The sequence below is a fragment of the Podarcis pityusensis genome (genome assembly GCF_964106645.2).
Source record: "Podarcis pityusensis genome assembly, chromosome: 14".
NCBI lineage: Eukaryota > Metazoa > Chordata > Lepidosauria > Squamata > Lacertidae > Podarcis > Podarcis pityusensis.
In genome coordinates, this window is record NC_138039.1 from 19,941,380 (window position 1) to 19,956,800 (window position 15,421).

Consider the following 15,421-nt stretch of genomic DNA (forward strand, 5'->3'; position numbering starts at 1 on the left):
AACATCCTCTACTGCAGGGGGTGGAGAATACCTGTGGCCCCCCAGGTGCTGCTGGATAACAACTCTCGCCAGCCCCTGCCAGCAGAGCCAATGGGAAAGGATGATGGGGGTTGTAGTCCAGTAACACTGGGGCGGTGGGGAGGGACATTACTCATTGCCACCCCTGCTCTACAGCAACAAAGGGCAGCAAGATCATTGCGTGCCTGGCAATGGAAGTGTCAGTTTTGTAGCCTGCTTTATCTCAGCTGCCTTCTGTGATAGGAGGAGTGATAGGATGAACCCTTTAGGAGGTGCCCTAGAAATGTCTGATACCACAGAAGTGGGACGCCCTGCTTGAACTTTCCCCAGGAACCAGCTTTTGACACTCTCAATCATTGGCCCCCTCCACCAGCTCTGACATTTTTAAAATATATATAATTTTTATTATTTTCTTTTATGACACAACATTACATTAACAAACAGTATACTCTTCATTCAGGTAGATAGCTGTGTTGATCTGACGCAGTAGAAATATATGTGTGTATATATATATATATATTCCAGTAGCACCTTAGAGACCACCTGAGTTTGTTCTTGGTATGAGCTTTTGTGTGCATTCTCATACCAAGAACAAACTTAGTTGGTCTCTAAGGTGCTACTGGATATTTCTAATTTTTTTTTATATAGTATATAAAAGCACATTCTCACTCTTTGCTCTGCCAAGCTTGTGACTTCATCCCTTCCACTGGTGTTTCGTTTTCAGATAATTATACTCACACTTTACAGCTCCGACATTTCTTGAGGTCTCCATTTGCCTCCCTGATCCTGTTTGGGCCCTCCCCCAGGCAATCTAGTTCCAAGTTGTTTAGAGTGTGGTGCTGATAACATTAAGGTTGCAGATTCGATCCCTGTAAGGGATAGCTGCATATTCCTGCATTGCAAAGGGTTGGACTTAGTTCCTTCTGACTTTATGATTCTATGTCTATGTCTATCTTACCCTCCTTCTCAGAATCCATACCCTTCGTGACATTTCCACAGGGCTCATGACACCAACTCTTCCCAATACTCAACCTCAAAAGAACATAAGGAGAGCCCTGCTGCGAAAGTAAATGGGTATGAGCATGTCTGACTAGCAAAATGATAGCATACCCTCTAACATCCTGCTGATCAAAACTGGGAGGCTCATATTTTGGTCCCAAGCTCTTGTGGGAGCCAGGTGACTTGCTCTTATATTGGTCTGACGCTCCGGCGTGAGCCAGGTGACTCATGCCAGAGCGATGGAACAAAAGAATGGGACATCCAATCAGAAGCCGGGATGGCTTCTGTAATTCCAGAATGTCCTGCTTAAATTTGGATGGTTGAGGGGTATGTGATAGCCAACAGACAACCTCTTTGCCAGTCCTCTGCACGTGTGTGTGTGTGTGTGCTGGTTCCTAGAGAAGGGAAAGGCAAGGTTAATCCCCCCATAAGCTAAAGTTTTATACTTTAGGTTGGGGGAGGGAAACCTCAGGCCTGAAGGCTAAATGTGGCCCTCAAGGCCTCCTTTTCTGGCCCTTGGAACTCTCACCCTTCTTTGGCCTTGTTTTATACCTCAGGTGTTCCTGCTTGGCTGGGATGCATTCTTGAACAACAGCTGGTCCTCTTTATTCCCTGGATGTAGGATAGAGTGTCAGGAGTGCGTGCAGGAGCCAGGCCCTGTGACCAGTAGGACTTTGCAGGACTGGAGCCTTCCTAAGTTTGTTCTGAAGAGGCAAGGTGTGGCCACACAGGTGAGGCCGATTGGTAACTCACAGCACCTGGTGGCAAGAGCTGGGAAGGGATATAAGGTCAGCATTTCCCTTTGGCTCTTTGCCACAGCAACACGTTCCCTGTCTTGCTGAGTTTGGCTCTTGGACTCCTTGCTTCTTGATCCTCGACTTTGTGACTCCTTGCTTCCTGACCCTTGGACCCTTGACTCCCGGATCTCTGACCCTTGGACTCTTGGCTTCCTGACTCCTGGCTTCTGGACTCCCGTTCCTGCTCCCACCCCACCATCTTGCCCCCAGTCCCGACTCCCCCAGCCGGGACTGCGATCGCCCATGAACCAGACCATGACATAGAGAGGGCCGTGCATGATTGCGCATAGAAACTAGTCCGCTGTATGTACAAAGGCAAAATCAACTTTAATTGTTCTGCTCACTTTTGCTTCTGGATCTGCCTGTGACCTGTGGAAGGTTGCCCAGAGGGGATTGTACCCCTCAGGCAATAAAGCTTCCCAACCCTTGCTTTAGCTGAAGACACAGATTTTGTGCTGGGCTCTAAGCTTTTGAAGAAGGGCCATAGCCCACTGGTGTCCTTGCCAAAGGGGCCTAGGTTCAATCTGCAACATCTCCAGGAAAGGCTGGGAGTGACATTAGCCTTAAATCTTGGGTGGCTGCTGCCAGTCAGTGCAGGCAATACCTAGCCCCAACCTGGTACCAGACAGAGTCCTCAGAGGATGAACTGGACATCCCACAAGTAAAAAAATCTTAAGGAGTAGGCGTGGCCCCCCAAATAGAATGCTGAGATACCCTTGATCTTTGGGTTGGTACTTAATGAAGAAGCCCTGGAGGAAGACACTTTTCAGGTGTGCTGCCACCAAAAACTTCAGATCCAGGTGAAAGGGCAATCCCTGATACTCCTTAACTGCCAGCAGCTGTGATCAGGGTGTTGTTTAGGAGGCCAGAGTATATAAGGCCTCCCTCTAGAACCTTCTGCTTTTTGGAACTAAAACAAATCCCTGGCTTCTTGGTGCGTAGCCCTTTGATTTTGACCATGGACTCTTGCCTGCCTTTGCCTCTGGATCATGTTTGGACCTAGACTGCCTCTCTCTTTACATTTGACCTTTGTTTGTGCTGTGTTGCATCTACAGCACTCCTCTTATTGGTGGGCACTTCATTCAGGTTTATAGTTTCTGCAATGGGTTATCGGAGCCTCTGGAGTTATGACAGCTGGATGCACTCACTTGAGCATAAGAAGAGCTTGCTGGATCAGGCCAATGGCCCATGTAGTCCAGTATCCTGCTCTCACAGCAGCCAGCCAGATGCCCTCAAGCAGAACCCAAGCACAATGTATTCCTCCTCCTGCACCAACTGGTATTCAAAAGCCTGACTCCCTCCAACCTTGGAAACGGAATAACCCTAAAGGTTAGTAGCCATTGAAAGCCATATCCTCCATTAATTTAACCAATGCTCTTTTAAAGCCATTCGAATTGGTGGTCCTCACTGCTTCCTATGGGAGCGAGTTTCTCACTTTTATCCTGAATCCCAGTTGTTGGGTGTTGTGCTGGAGCACAGAAGCTTGAATTGTCCCAACCTGATACGGATGAGTGTTTGCTATTCCAGTCTTCCCTGCTCTTGACCCTCTCCCTCCTGTTCACTTTTATATAACTATTGTCAGAGCCCTTTATTATTATCTTTATTAATTTACTACCAGGATGAAACTTCTAATCATTAAGATGCAGATAATGTAATTCTGAGTACACTTTAGCTGATTTTGGACTATAAAGTCCCTCTTCGGTGAAGATTTCTGACTGGCTTGCACAAATGGCCTCTTTTTCTTTTAATGCTAATGATGTAAAAAGTGAAATTTATTGAATCCGAGCTCGTGCTAATGTTCAATAAATCACGCCTTTGGAGATTTTAGGTGAAGTTGGCGATAAATACTAGGTTTAAATTACCGTTTATGTGAGTCTGGCAAATTGGAGGAATCTTTTTCTTTCCCAAGGTTACATGCTCAGGATGTGACCCGATCACCCCCAGATTGCATTGTTTCAAATATGCCCCCCTCCACTTTGACTGCTCATAAGAACCAGTATCTCTGGAGTGTGTAGGCTAGAGGGCGTGTGTTGTTAACAGATGGGGGAACTGAGTAAGTGGAAGAAATAGAGAAATGTTCAATAGCCTTTTCTGTTTTAGCTATTGGGGGCTCATGTGCAGGGATGAATATTATTGGAAGTCCGGGGTTGCAATAATGTCTCCTCTCACCTACACCTTAATTTGGGGGATGTGTTTTGTGAGTCATGAAATTTTGGGGCAGGGTAGACCTTGGCCTTTAATTATATATGTTTACCAGTCACCTGGGATGATAAACCTCTAGGCTAGAAGTAGCCAATGCAGTACAATCTATAAGTTGTTGGTATATAACTCCCCTGTGGGAATACAACTTTCGCCTGGGTCTGAAGTTCCACATCCCTGATTGTTGGTGATCATTCTTGGGTGGTGGTGGGGGTGTCGTTACTTTGTTGCCGAGTAATTTTTGTGGATGAACAAATTTTAAAGATGTTTTATTTTAATGGGTTTTTTTTTACTATATAATTTGTACCCTGCTGTCCCTGTAAATTGTTCTGGGACTTTCCTTGGGCACTTAAAGCTGTCAGGAGTAAAGCAATGGTGCTTGCAAAAAGTTACCTGAACCAGTGTGTGTTGGGGGGGGGGTGATAGACAGGAAGTATATCTGAAGGAGCGTCTCCACCCCCATTGTTCTACCTGGGCAATGAGGTCCAGCGCCGAGGGCCTTCTGGTGGTTCCTTCACTGTGAGAAGCCAAGTTACAGGGAACCAGGCAGAGGGCCTTCTCAGTAGTGGCACCTGCCCTGTGGAACACCCTCCCACCAGCTGTCAAAGAGAACAACAACTACCAAACTTTTAGAAGACATCTGAAGGCAGCCCTGTTTAGGGAAACTTTTAATGTTTGATGCATTACTAATTTTTAATATTTGGTTGGAAGCCGCCTAGAGTGGCTGGGGAAGCCCAGACAGATGGGTGGGGTATTAACAACAACAACAACAACAACAACAACATTGTTATTATTTTTCCTCTTCACTGACTCCTTCCCTTTTAGCAACAGCTGGTTGGCACTTACTTTCATATTTTACTTCTTTCCTGCATCTTCTCCAAGTTTGGTATCACATTGATATGAGCTGGCATATGCTAGTGTTAACTTTCCTCTTGGCCATTTGTAAAACCTATGCACAAAATGACTTCATAGAATCATTGAATTGTAGAGTTGGAAGGGACCACAAGGATCACCTAGTCCAACCCTCTGCAATGCAGGAATCTTTTGCCCAAAGTGAGACTCGAACCCACAACCCTGAGACTGAGTCTCATGCTCTACCAACAGAGCTATTGTTGGCCACAAGTAATAAAATTTTATCCTTCCAGCCAGCCGTCTTATCAGACTTTCATTCTGCACATGGTTGCAACCACTCTGAGATCTACAGATGAAGGGCAGAATACAAATTTAATAATAATAATGATAATCTTTACCAAACTCCACTGAAAGCAATACATAAAGGCATTGGCACTTCATTGAATTGGCCCTGTTAAATAGTCTGTGCTGTGAAATTCCTGTACGGGGAGGACTCTTAACTGAAAACAAAGCACACCCATTGGAGGAAATTCCCTTTGTAGCATTAGCTCATTTCTTAATGAGCCTAAGAAATCAGGGAGGGGGGAAGCGGGTCTAGCTTCCCACCCCCCCAGCAATTATTACCTCCTCCGCAGAGTTGACACGCACAATGATCATCATTACTGCGTCATGTTTTATTCACTGCTCTGGCTTTAATGATATTGCTTAAAAATTGAAGTTGCTAGCATGTGCCTTCATCTCTAGGCTAATAATGCCTGTTCAATGTCTGCTCCGTGCTTGATGTTTCTGGTCGGGATTATAGTGGTGGGAGTGGTACCAGGATATTCAAAGAGCACTCCACACTCCCAGGGATGCAAACAGCCCCAGGCAAAATGAAACCACCTCTGTGCCAGAAGTAAGCATTCTACCAGGGAAAGGGGAGTTCAGGTTACCCACCAGGGGGGGTGGGGGGTGGGGTGGGGATGCTTTCCTGACATCTTGGCAGGTGAATTTCTGCGGCTTATGACAGTGGTGGGGAAGAGACCAGCATGGTGTAAACAGACACCCTCCAAGTTTCCCTATTTTCTAGGGACGTCCCTGATTTAGAGAAGCCGTCCCGGTTTCTGATATGATCCTGGAATGTCCCACTTTTCCTTAGGATGTCCCTATTTTCATTGGAGAAATGTTGGAGGTTATGGAGTTATCCAACCACCGAGCCACCTGATGGCAATACTGTATAGGAAATGGATTATTAAAATGTTTAATGTTTTATTTAAAGCCCTAAATGGCCTCGGTCCAGTATATCTGAAGGAGCATCTCCACGCCCATCGTTCTACCTGGAGACTGAGGTCCAGCACCGAGGGCCTTCTGGCGGTTCTCTCACTGCGAGAAGCCAAGTTACAGGGAACCAGGCAGAGGGCCTTATGGGTAGTGGCACCCGCCCTGTGGAACACCCTCCCACCAGATGTCAAAGAGAACAACTACCAGAATTTTAGAAGACATCTGAAGGCAACCTTGTTTAGGGAAGCTTTTAATGTTTGATGCATTACTGTGTTTTGATATTTTGTTGGGGGCCGCCCAGAGTGGCTGGGGAGGCCCAGCCAGATGGGCGGGGTATAAATATATTATTATTATTATTTATTATTATTATTATTATTTTATTATATTTTATATATGTTGGAAGCCATCCAGAGTGGCTGGGGCAACCCAATAAGATGTGTGGAGTATAAATAGTAAAATTATCATTATGGGATGGGACACCTCTATTTTCATTGGAGAAATGTTGGAGGGTACGTAAAGACACCAATAGACCCAATCCAATACTCCTGTCCCCCCACCCCCATAATGGTGTTCTCCCTGCAACCTTGCCCCTCTCCCTGCTGGTAAGCTGGTAAGTAGTAGTGACTCAGCTGCTGGGAGGTTTGGTAAGTGTCTCCACCCCACCAGGTCAGCAGGTCCTGTTACCCACTTCAGCCTTAGGTCAACAATGTCTTTCTTCGAAACATTTCTATTAGCTGCCTTTTACTGAATGCCTTCTTACAGGCTAATCTGGTCATCATTGTGGATTTTGTATGGTGGACCCCCAACCAGCTGGTCTCTAAGATTCCAGTCTTGAGTCTTGCCTTTGTGGCCTTAGGAACGTGCCTGATTTGTTACAGGGGTCAGATCCTGCTGCTGACGTCAGACAGCAATGCCATTGGTGGTTGTAGGTACCCACCCACCTGTCTGGCTCCTGCACAACTCACTGGCTACACTGAGGGCCACCTCCCTTATACAGTAAGGCTCTGTGGCACAATGCGTTAGTGCGTTTTGCTCTTTACCAGCAGGTGGGTGGTTTGAGCGCATGCAGGGATGGCTGTGGGCAAGATTCCTGCATTGCACGGGCCTAGATGATCCTCGTGGTCCCTTCCAACTCCACAATTATATGGCTGGGCACATGCTGCCCCCTCCCAAGACTGGCAAAGGAGTCAGCACCTCAATATTATCACTGCTCGCATTTTACATGGAACATCCAAGAAGACTGTAAGCAGCATGCAAGAATTCTCTGTTTGCACTGGCCTTATATACGTCCCACAGGATGAGCTCCAAGCTTGATCAAACTGGCCTAACAGGAGTGGTCCCCTAAGCAGGTTTATCTGGCGGTGGCAGGAGCAGCAGGCAACCACAGCTGCAATTTCTCACAGTGCCTCTGATGAAGCCTCATTCTGAGGCACCTTGAGATGGCAGCTCCCAGACTCAGGGGCCTGGTGCTTGTTCCAAATGAGGTGGATTCTTACCTCAGGCTCGGGAGTGAAATGCAACCCTCTGGGCCTCTATCTGGCCCTTGGGACTTTCTCCAGGCCACACTCCTCACTGGTCCTGCTCTGCCCCTTCCTTGTATTGTTAACCATGACAATGCCTCTTGCTTGCCTGAATAAAGGCTTCTGAGATGGGTATGTGTGGATGTAGAAATCGCTTCTCGGCCTTTTGGCTAAGAAATCTGACTTTTGTGTGACTGGAATGTAGCCTATTGTATCCAGCAGGTGTGGGGAATCTTTTTTGGTCAGAGTGCTGCATTCTCTTCTGGCGATCTTTTGATGGCCACATGCCAGTGGTGGGCAGGGCCAGAGGCAAAAATTGGGGGAAGGAGGAATGAATGCAAATATTACAGTCGACTAGTTTCTACATGCACACTCTCACACCCTTCTCTATCCTCCATCTCATCCAGCCTTGGGTCCCCAGCTGTTGTTGGACTACAACTTCCATCATCACTCGCCAGCAGCACCAGTGGTCAGGGATAATGGGAGTTGTAGTCTAACAACAGCTGAGGGCCCGAGATTGGAAAAGGCTGATGCAGACAAGTAAGAGGCAATATCAGAGTCTAAGGACACATGTTCTGGCCAATTGGAAACTGTTGAGGGAAATGAGGAGGACCAGTGAGGGGTGTGGCTGGGGAGAGTTATGTGGGCAAGAGAGAGAGGGCATGAAGTTCTCCCACTCCTTGTCTAAAGGTCTCATCAATTACTCCATCCATTTTTGTCTCTGGCCCTTGCAAGGTTGCCCATGTGGCTCTTAGACTGTCCAGGGCAGGCATTGGTAAGGGCCTCAACTGGGGCCAAGGAAATGCTGCCAGCTGCTATCAGGCATATGATAGGTCTGAATAGGACAGCTCCTTTAAAACAAACAAACAAACACCCCCACCCTGCTGGCTTCACCCTGCAAGGTCTTCTCTTTCCCAGACTGTCTTCAGCTTCTGCCAAGGACCAGTCCCCTGACTTTGCCCAGTAGATATTGGCTGTGGAGTAGTTTATAGCTCTTCCTTAACATTGCCGAACAGCAATATCATTATCTGGCACACGAGTCAACCTTGTGTTATCTGAAATGTCGCTGACTGGTAGGGTGGATTGAAACAGTTGACAATACAGCCTCCCCCGCCCCCAATTTATGGCCAGATAAATGTTAAGTAGTCAGCTTTCCAAGGTGTGTAAGAGGCTATTGCTTTTTAAATCCGATCAGCATTAATTGGCATTACGTAACTGTATCCCGTAGGTGGGGTAATCAATCAGTAGAGGGCAAGAGAACAATTTGTGCTCAAGAGCACAGGTAGGGAACCTGCACCCCACGGTTTCATTTTATGGTGAATTCACATGTGGGGAATATTGCCTTAGTTTTCCTGATTATAAAATGGAACAGAAGTGCTAGCTGTTGTATATATAACGGTGGCTTTTTGACTAATATACTGGTATGTTGTGCTAAATGTCAATCACACGGGTGGGTGTGGTGTGGCACAACAACAACAACAACAACAACAACAAACATCATTGGACAACTTCCCTACGCCCACCACCCTTTCCTCACATGCCTGCTTCTCTTTCCCCATGACAGTAAAGAACTGTGCTGTTATACCTCCTCACATTTAATCACTTTACTCCCACAATTTCTTGGATTAAGGGGGATGCAAACTGGTTTCCCCCCCTGTAATGAAATAACGCAGAAATGAGCACTAAACATGCACTGTATTCCATTAGTGGAATAATACGGAAAATAAGATTTAAGGAAATAGAATAAACCCAGGTAAATGCTGCCTAGGTAGACTTTGATCCAAGAGGACTTTCATATGTGCTCATGAACCACTGAACATTTCATACTAAAGTTTGCATTTCATACTCAGGGTAGTTAAAAAATATTGTGTCAACATCCTATTGTTTGAATTTGGGAAGGGAGGAGGGGGGAGACCCCTCTAAAAGTGCTAATGAATTTGACAAACCTCTTCCCATCTCCTCCACAATTGCTTGTAACTTTTATTTATGACAACTTTAATGTCTCCCCATGTGGCAAGAATAAAAATAAATGGGAGAGAACATCTGGCAGATTTATTTCTGGTATTATATTTTCTTGCATGCAAAGATTTGAGGCATAGGCATTCCTCTTGCAATACTGCTGTCCTCCAAGAAAGCAAACACTTTCTTAGGTTGAGGGCACTGGTAGGGAGTGGGGACTGCGGAAAGGGGGTCAGCTTGGGCCTGAGAGTATTATTTTTAGCCTGCCCTTGGTGCAAGGCACTCATGACACCATACACCGGGAACATGATCCCATTTGATCCCGACAATGCCCCTGAGATAGGTTGGGTTGAGGGGAAAATTAGATGTTGCATGAAATGAATCCAGCTGCGCTGCTATCAGTGGTGGCTGGTCCTCCTTAGGACTTATAGGGCGAAAGGCAGGGAGACCAACAGTAGGTGGCGATATAAACAAATGATGGCCAGATCCACCCTCTAGACCCCTTGTAAGAAAGAAGGTTGGCTGAGGGCAGACTGAAGTTGCAGGGACAGTGTCCTATTTGCCCTAATAGACAAGCCTCCACTGCCTACTGTAATGTATAATACAGGAGTTGGCAGCCTCTAATCTTCCTGATGCTGTTGGACTCCAACTCCCAACAGCCCCTAGTCAACTTGGCCACAGGTTTCCCACCCCTGATCTAGCAGGTCAGCCTTATCTTGACATCATGGCCTTCTGGACCACTGATCCATTTCATTGGCTCCCTCTGAAACACAGGACAGAAAGGGGTTAAATACACAGTACTGCCATTTTTGATAGGGCCATTTTCTTGCTGTTCATCCATGAGTATAACCAGCTACACCCCCTCCAAAAAAAGTTCAAGTATTGCAAAAAGAGGGAGAAAAGCACCACTCTTTCACTAGTGAAAGCCCAGATGAGTTCACCTGACCATCTTGGAATCATCGTTGGAAGGGACCCTGTGCATCATCTAGTCCAACCCTCTTCAATGCAGGAATCTCAAGACGTGGTCCCCCATCCAGTTTGAAACCATACCAAACTCTGCTTAGCTGTGCAAATGTGCCAGCTGCTTCATCAATGATCTTTTGTGAATATAAGCTTAGCTTTCAAGTTTAGCTTTATAGTAAAAGGACAAGAAACTAGATGACAAAGCAAAATAAAAGGTAGAATTGGCCAAAATATTGAATTCCATATTCTGGAATTCCATATTTGAATTCACAATATTTTGATTTCCAATATTTGAGAGCACCCACTCTCCTTGTTTCAGCAGGAAGCTCTGGGCTCCATGGTTTGAAGGCACATGATATGACAAGTCTGCCAAAGCTGAGCAGATCTGAGTCTGGTCAGCTCTTGGATGGGAGATCACATAGGACTCCTGCACACACTGTTTTGAGTTCCATCATGGATGAAACTGGTGTTTGGATGGGAGATAAGGTAAAAAAGGATAGTATTGGCGCCACAATGTTGGGGGTCCTCAAGCAGGACTGTTTCACTTCGGTTGTTTCCCTTAAGCATCAAGAGGTAAGGTACACAACCCTCAAATCATATCCTGCTACCTCCGTTTTTCTTGGGTGCATAGCAAAATCGGCATAGAGGCTTTTGTGGAGCTTCAGATCCTTTCCCAGTCTTTGGTCCCTTCCCAAATGTCAGGCTCTGGAGTGTATTTGTTACATTTTATATTACATCTTTCTTCCAAGGAGCCCAACGTGGTATGTGTGGTTCTTTCCCCTCCCCAGTTTATCCTCACAACAACCTTGCGAGGGACAGTGATTGGCCCTAAGCCACTTTGTGAGTTTCATGGCTGAACAGAAATTTGCACCCTGGTCTCCCACGTCCTAACCACTGCACCACACTACAGGCCCTGGGCATGCATCCATCCATCTCTCTCTCTCTCTCTCTCTCTCTCTCTCTCTCTCTCTCTCTCTCACACACACACACACACACACACACACACACACACACACTGCCGCTGCCTTTAATTCAGCTCAACTCCTCCTTCAGCATGGGAAATCTTTCTAGATGTTGTCAACTTGATGGGGCACCATGCTGTGAAGATAATAGAAGGCCTTCATTGGGTTGACCATGAAATTGACCCGAATAAGGACCCGAGGGCTGGATGGTTATCTGTGAACAAAAACCACAAGCAGAACATTGCTCTTGCTGTTAATAGGTATCGCTCCCCCCTCCCCCCACCTTTCTCCAAAGGTGACTCTTTAATGAGTTTGATGACTGCACGCTGGGTTTATGGCATTGCATGGGGAGAGCGGAGAGCTTTCTCCCCCTGTTGATGTATTTAAAGATTTGTAAGGGCCAGGAGGAGGGAAATCGTCTGTTTGGTGGCGTTGATGGGCACCTGCAGTGTGAATTAATGTACGGTTCAAAAACTCAGCAACCCTCCCCCCTTTCCCAGCTCTGCTAAGGTGATCTGGATAGTGCTTCATGTGGGTGGGGGTGGGGAGCAGCCGTATTTCATGTCATGCGTGCAATATAAAAAGAATGCAATAGCAGCACCATGCGGGAAGTACGAGGTAACTGGCAGAGAGGGGGTCAACAGTGTAGACTTTAAAATTGGGATGTACTGTGAGCAGAAACTGTTGTACGACTGGAGCTGAAAACTGCTGCCTCCAGTTCCCCCACCTCATTAACTGGCTGCTTCATCGGTGTATATGTGTGATTTGTACATATTCTAAGTGGGACTGCAGAAGGGGCAGTATGGAAAAGATCTCTCCTGCCCCTCCCCCCTGCCCAGTGGGGAAGACTCATTGAGAAGCCCTTACAGAGTTTGTCCCGTACATCATGGAGCACTTTGCCTCAGGTGCGAAACGTCTCAGACTGCTCCCGAGTAGTTGACTTAGTAGCTGCCAACTTTTTAAGCTATCAGGTATGCATTTGATAGTTTGGGAAAATGTGAGCGCCAGCCATAAAATGGAAGCTGCAGGGTGTGTGGCATAGCGCACGATGACTGCTACATCTAAAAAAGACAGAACGGTGTGGGCATTTCCCCCTATTTCATGCATTGTGGATCTGGATATTTACTGATACCTTTTGCAGGCACTTTAAGAGGGAAGGGTGGTTGCCCACAGGCAGCCTGCTGGTGACTCCTGACCTAGGTTAGTCTGCTATGCCTCAGACTTTCTTACTGTCCTTAACCATTATGATGTCTGCTACACAAGGCAGGTGATGGAACAAGCAAGGTGGGGACCAAGAGGTCTGTGGTTCTGGAACAGACCGGTAGCTAAGGCCAAGCCAGGTAGTTAGGGTAGACTGAGAAAGTGTGTGTTTTGCCCAAGGTTACCCGGTGAGTTAATTAGAATCCTTCTGACAGCCATTAGCATTATGTGCGCTTCACCTTTACTTGACAAATCACCAGTGACAAAAGCTGTTTGCTGCTGTGGGCGCTCAAGCAATGAGACCTTGTACTTATTTTAAGATTTGCACTTTTGGAGGTAGGGTGGGATAATGTGCAAACAATTTGTGCTTTGGAAGCAATTGGCTGGACAGGGCAAAACCAACTGGTGAGCTTATTTATTTGTTCCATCGATAGGAACATAGGGCGCTGCCTTGAACTGATCATTGGTTCATCTAGTTCAATATTGCCCACACTGACTGGCAGCAACTCTCCAGGGTTCAGGGAAGTGACATTACTTGGAGATGCCAGGGATTGAACCTGGGACCTTCTGAATGCAAAGCAGACCCTCTACCCCTTTGTCTCCCGTTGATCCCTCTTGTTCAGTATTGTCTCCACTGTGGTCTTTCCCCTAAGCAGAGGTCCAAACTTTTGACTGCTGCTGTGTAGGACCCCTTCTTGCATGCACCAAATGTGTGGGTGTCAGGGGAGGGTGTATGGCTGCAGGTCCTGACTTCTCTCCACCTCTAAACACATGAGGGACTTTGCAACACACCAGTCATGATTTCTGCAAAGAATTCTGGGGACTGTAGTTTGTTAAGGGTGCTGAGATTTGTTAGGAGACTCCTATTCCCCTCACAAGGCTACACTTTGTTAGAGTTCCCCATGAAGCAGGATTGACTGTTAAACCACTCTGGGAACTTTCTGATGGTAAGAATTGTTCAATAGTAGAATGGACTACCTTTGACTAAATTAAACAACTATGGTCTTTTAAAGTGTGTGTGTGTGTGTGAAAAGGTTATTGTTTTTGTTTGTTACTCTGCTATGCTTTTTTGTGTTTTTATATTGTAAACCATCCTGAGATCCTTGGATAAAGGGTGGTATAGAAATTTAATAAATATAATATAATTCATATAATAATGAAGTACATTGGAAGGCGGTGGACTCTCCTTTGGAGGTTTTCAAACAGTTTGGATGGCCAACTGTCTGGGATTCTTTAGCTGCTATTCCTGCATTGCAGAGGTTGTACTGGATGGTCCTTTTGGTTCCTTCCAGCTTGGCAATTCTGTGATTCTATGACAGCTCTTTAGATACTTGAAGATGGCTACCATATCACCCCTCAGTCTTTTCCAAGCTAAACATACCCAACTCTCTCTCAAACGTTCCTCATAGGGCTTGCTTTCCAGACCCTTGATCATCTTGGTCACCCTCCTCCTCTGCACATGTTCTAGCTTGTCAATATCGTTCATAAACATTGGTGCCTAGAACTGGACACAATCCCTCGGGTCGGATCTGTTCAAATTGATTCAGACTATTTGGTTGAAAGAGTTGGACCGCCAATCCTGGGTTCAGAGTCTGGCAGTGTAACATATCCTCTATGGGGAGCTTCCCCAACTCCCAGACTATATCTGGCTGTTTTTTGGAAATCTGAAACCTTATGCTTTGCATTCCAGCTCTGGTTCTTTGCCCCCTTTACAGCACTCTCCGAAATATGCTTACTCAGAAATGGGCTTCCTCCCAAGGAAGTGTGTCTTTCTGTAGGAGGCTCCAAGCAGCAGGCATTGTGAGAAGATTCAAAGGGTTTTCACTCTGCCTGGCCATCTCCTCATAGCGAGACTTCTCACTTCTCTCTGGCTTCAAATATATCACCTTGGAAACATTCCTAATTACTGCAGATCAGAAGCCAAACATCACATAATAGACATGATTTCAGTAAGTGTAAATGCACTATGGTCTAGGGTTCATTTCTTTGCACCTCTGGCCAAGTTGTGTCTTGGGTTTCTGGCTCGCTTGCTGCACCCATCACTCTGCTAGTGAAGTTTCTAGATCTGTGTGCAAATGGGCCCCACCCTATTTGCAGGCACAGAAATTTGCTGGACTGTGTTTGTGTGTGTTCTGCCAAATTTATTCAGTGGGAGAAGAAATTCACCCATAGTTCCTTAGGGTGGGACTTGCAGGAACAGGAACACAGTTTGTACTTTACCTAAGAGAAGTTCTTTGCTGCTGCCGTCTCCAGTAAGAGCAATATCAGTCACTGTGTGACCGTCTGGCCAGAATTCTGCACTTTCAACAGTGCCCTGGCCCTAGCACCATTCTGGGGCATTGTGGGTGGGTGGTGAAATCGGGGGCTGCCATGCCAAAAATGGAGAATATTTGCAGAAAATTCTGCAAGCGTTCCTTTCTGGGAAGAAAAAGAAAAACCTCAATATACCCCCCCCTCCAAAAACACACACACAAAAAAAACCTCCGAGAAATTTCAGCTTAACTCTAGAAATTTCAGTTAAATTCCCTGTTAATTGGCACACATTCATTCTACTAATTATATCAGAGTCCAAGCTCAAAACCCTCTAGAATCCCTCCTTTTCCTCCCCCTAGATGTTTTCATCATCCATAGATTTATGGAATGCTGCATTGTTCCCCATAGGCATCCATCAGGCACATTATTACTGTTGCTC

The 15,421-nt window shown here is 46.2% G+C and overlaps 1 protein-coding gene across 1 annotated transcript in view; it reads right to left on the bottom strand.

Annotated features, from left to right (window-relative positions):
• LOC308463237 (ectonucleotide pyrophosphatase/phosphodiesterase family member 7-like) overlaps positions 1–15,024 on the bottom strand; it is a 46,139-nt gene extending 31,115 nt beyond the window's left edge. Inside the window, exon 1 of the mRNA XM_080981430.1 lies at positions 14,950–15,024. The gene's annotated coding sequence lies outside the window, so the exon portion shown is untranslated. The remainder of the gene's footprint in view (positions 1–14,949) is intronic.
• Between the last annotated feature and the right edge of the window lie 397 nt (positions 15,025–15,421).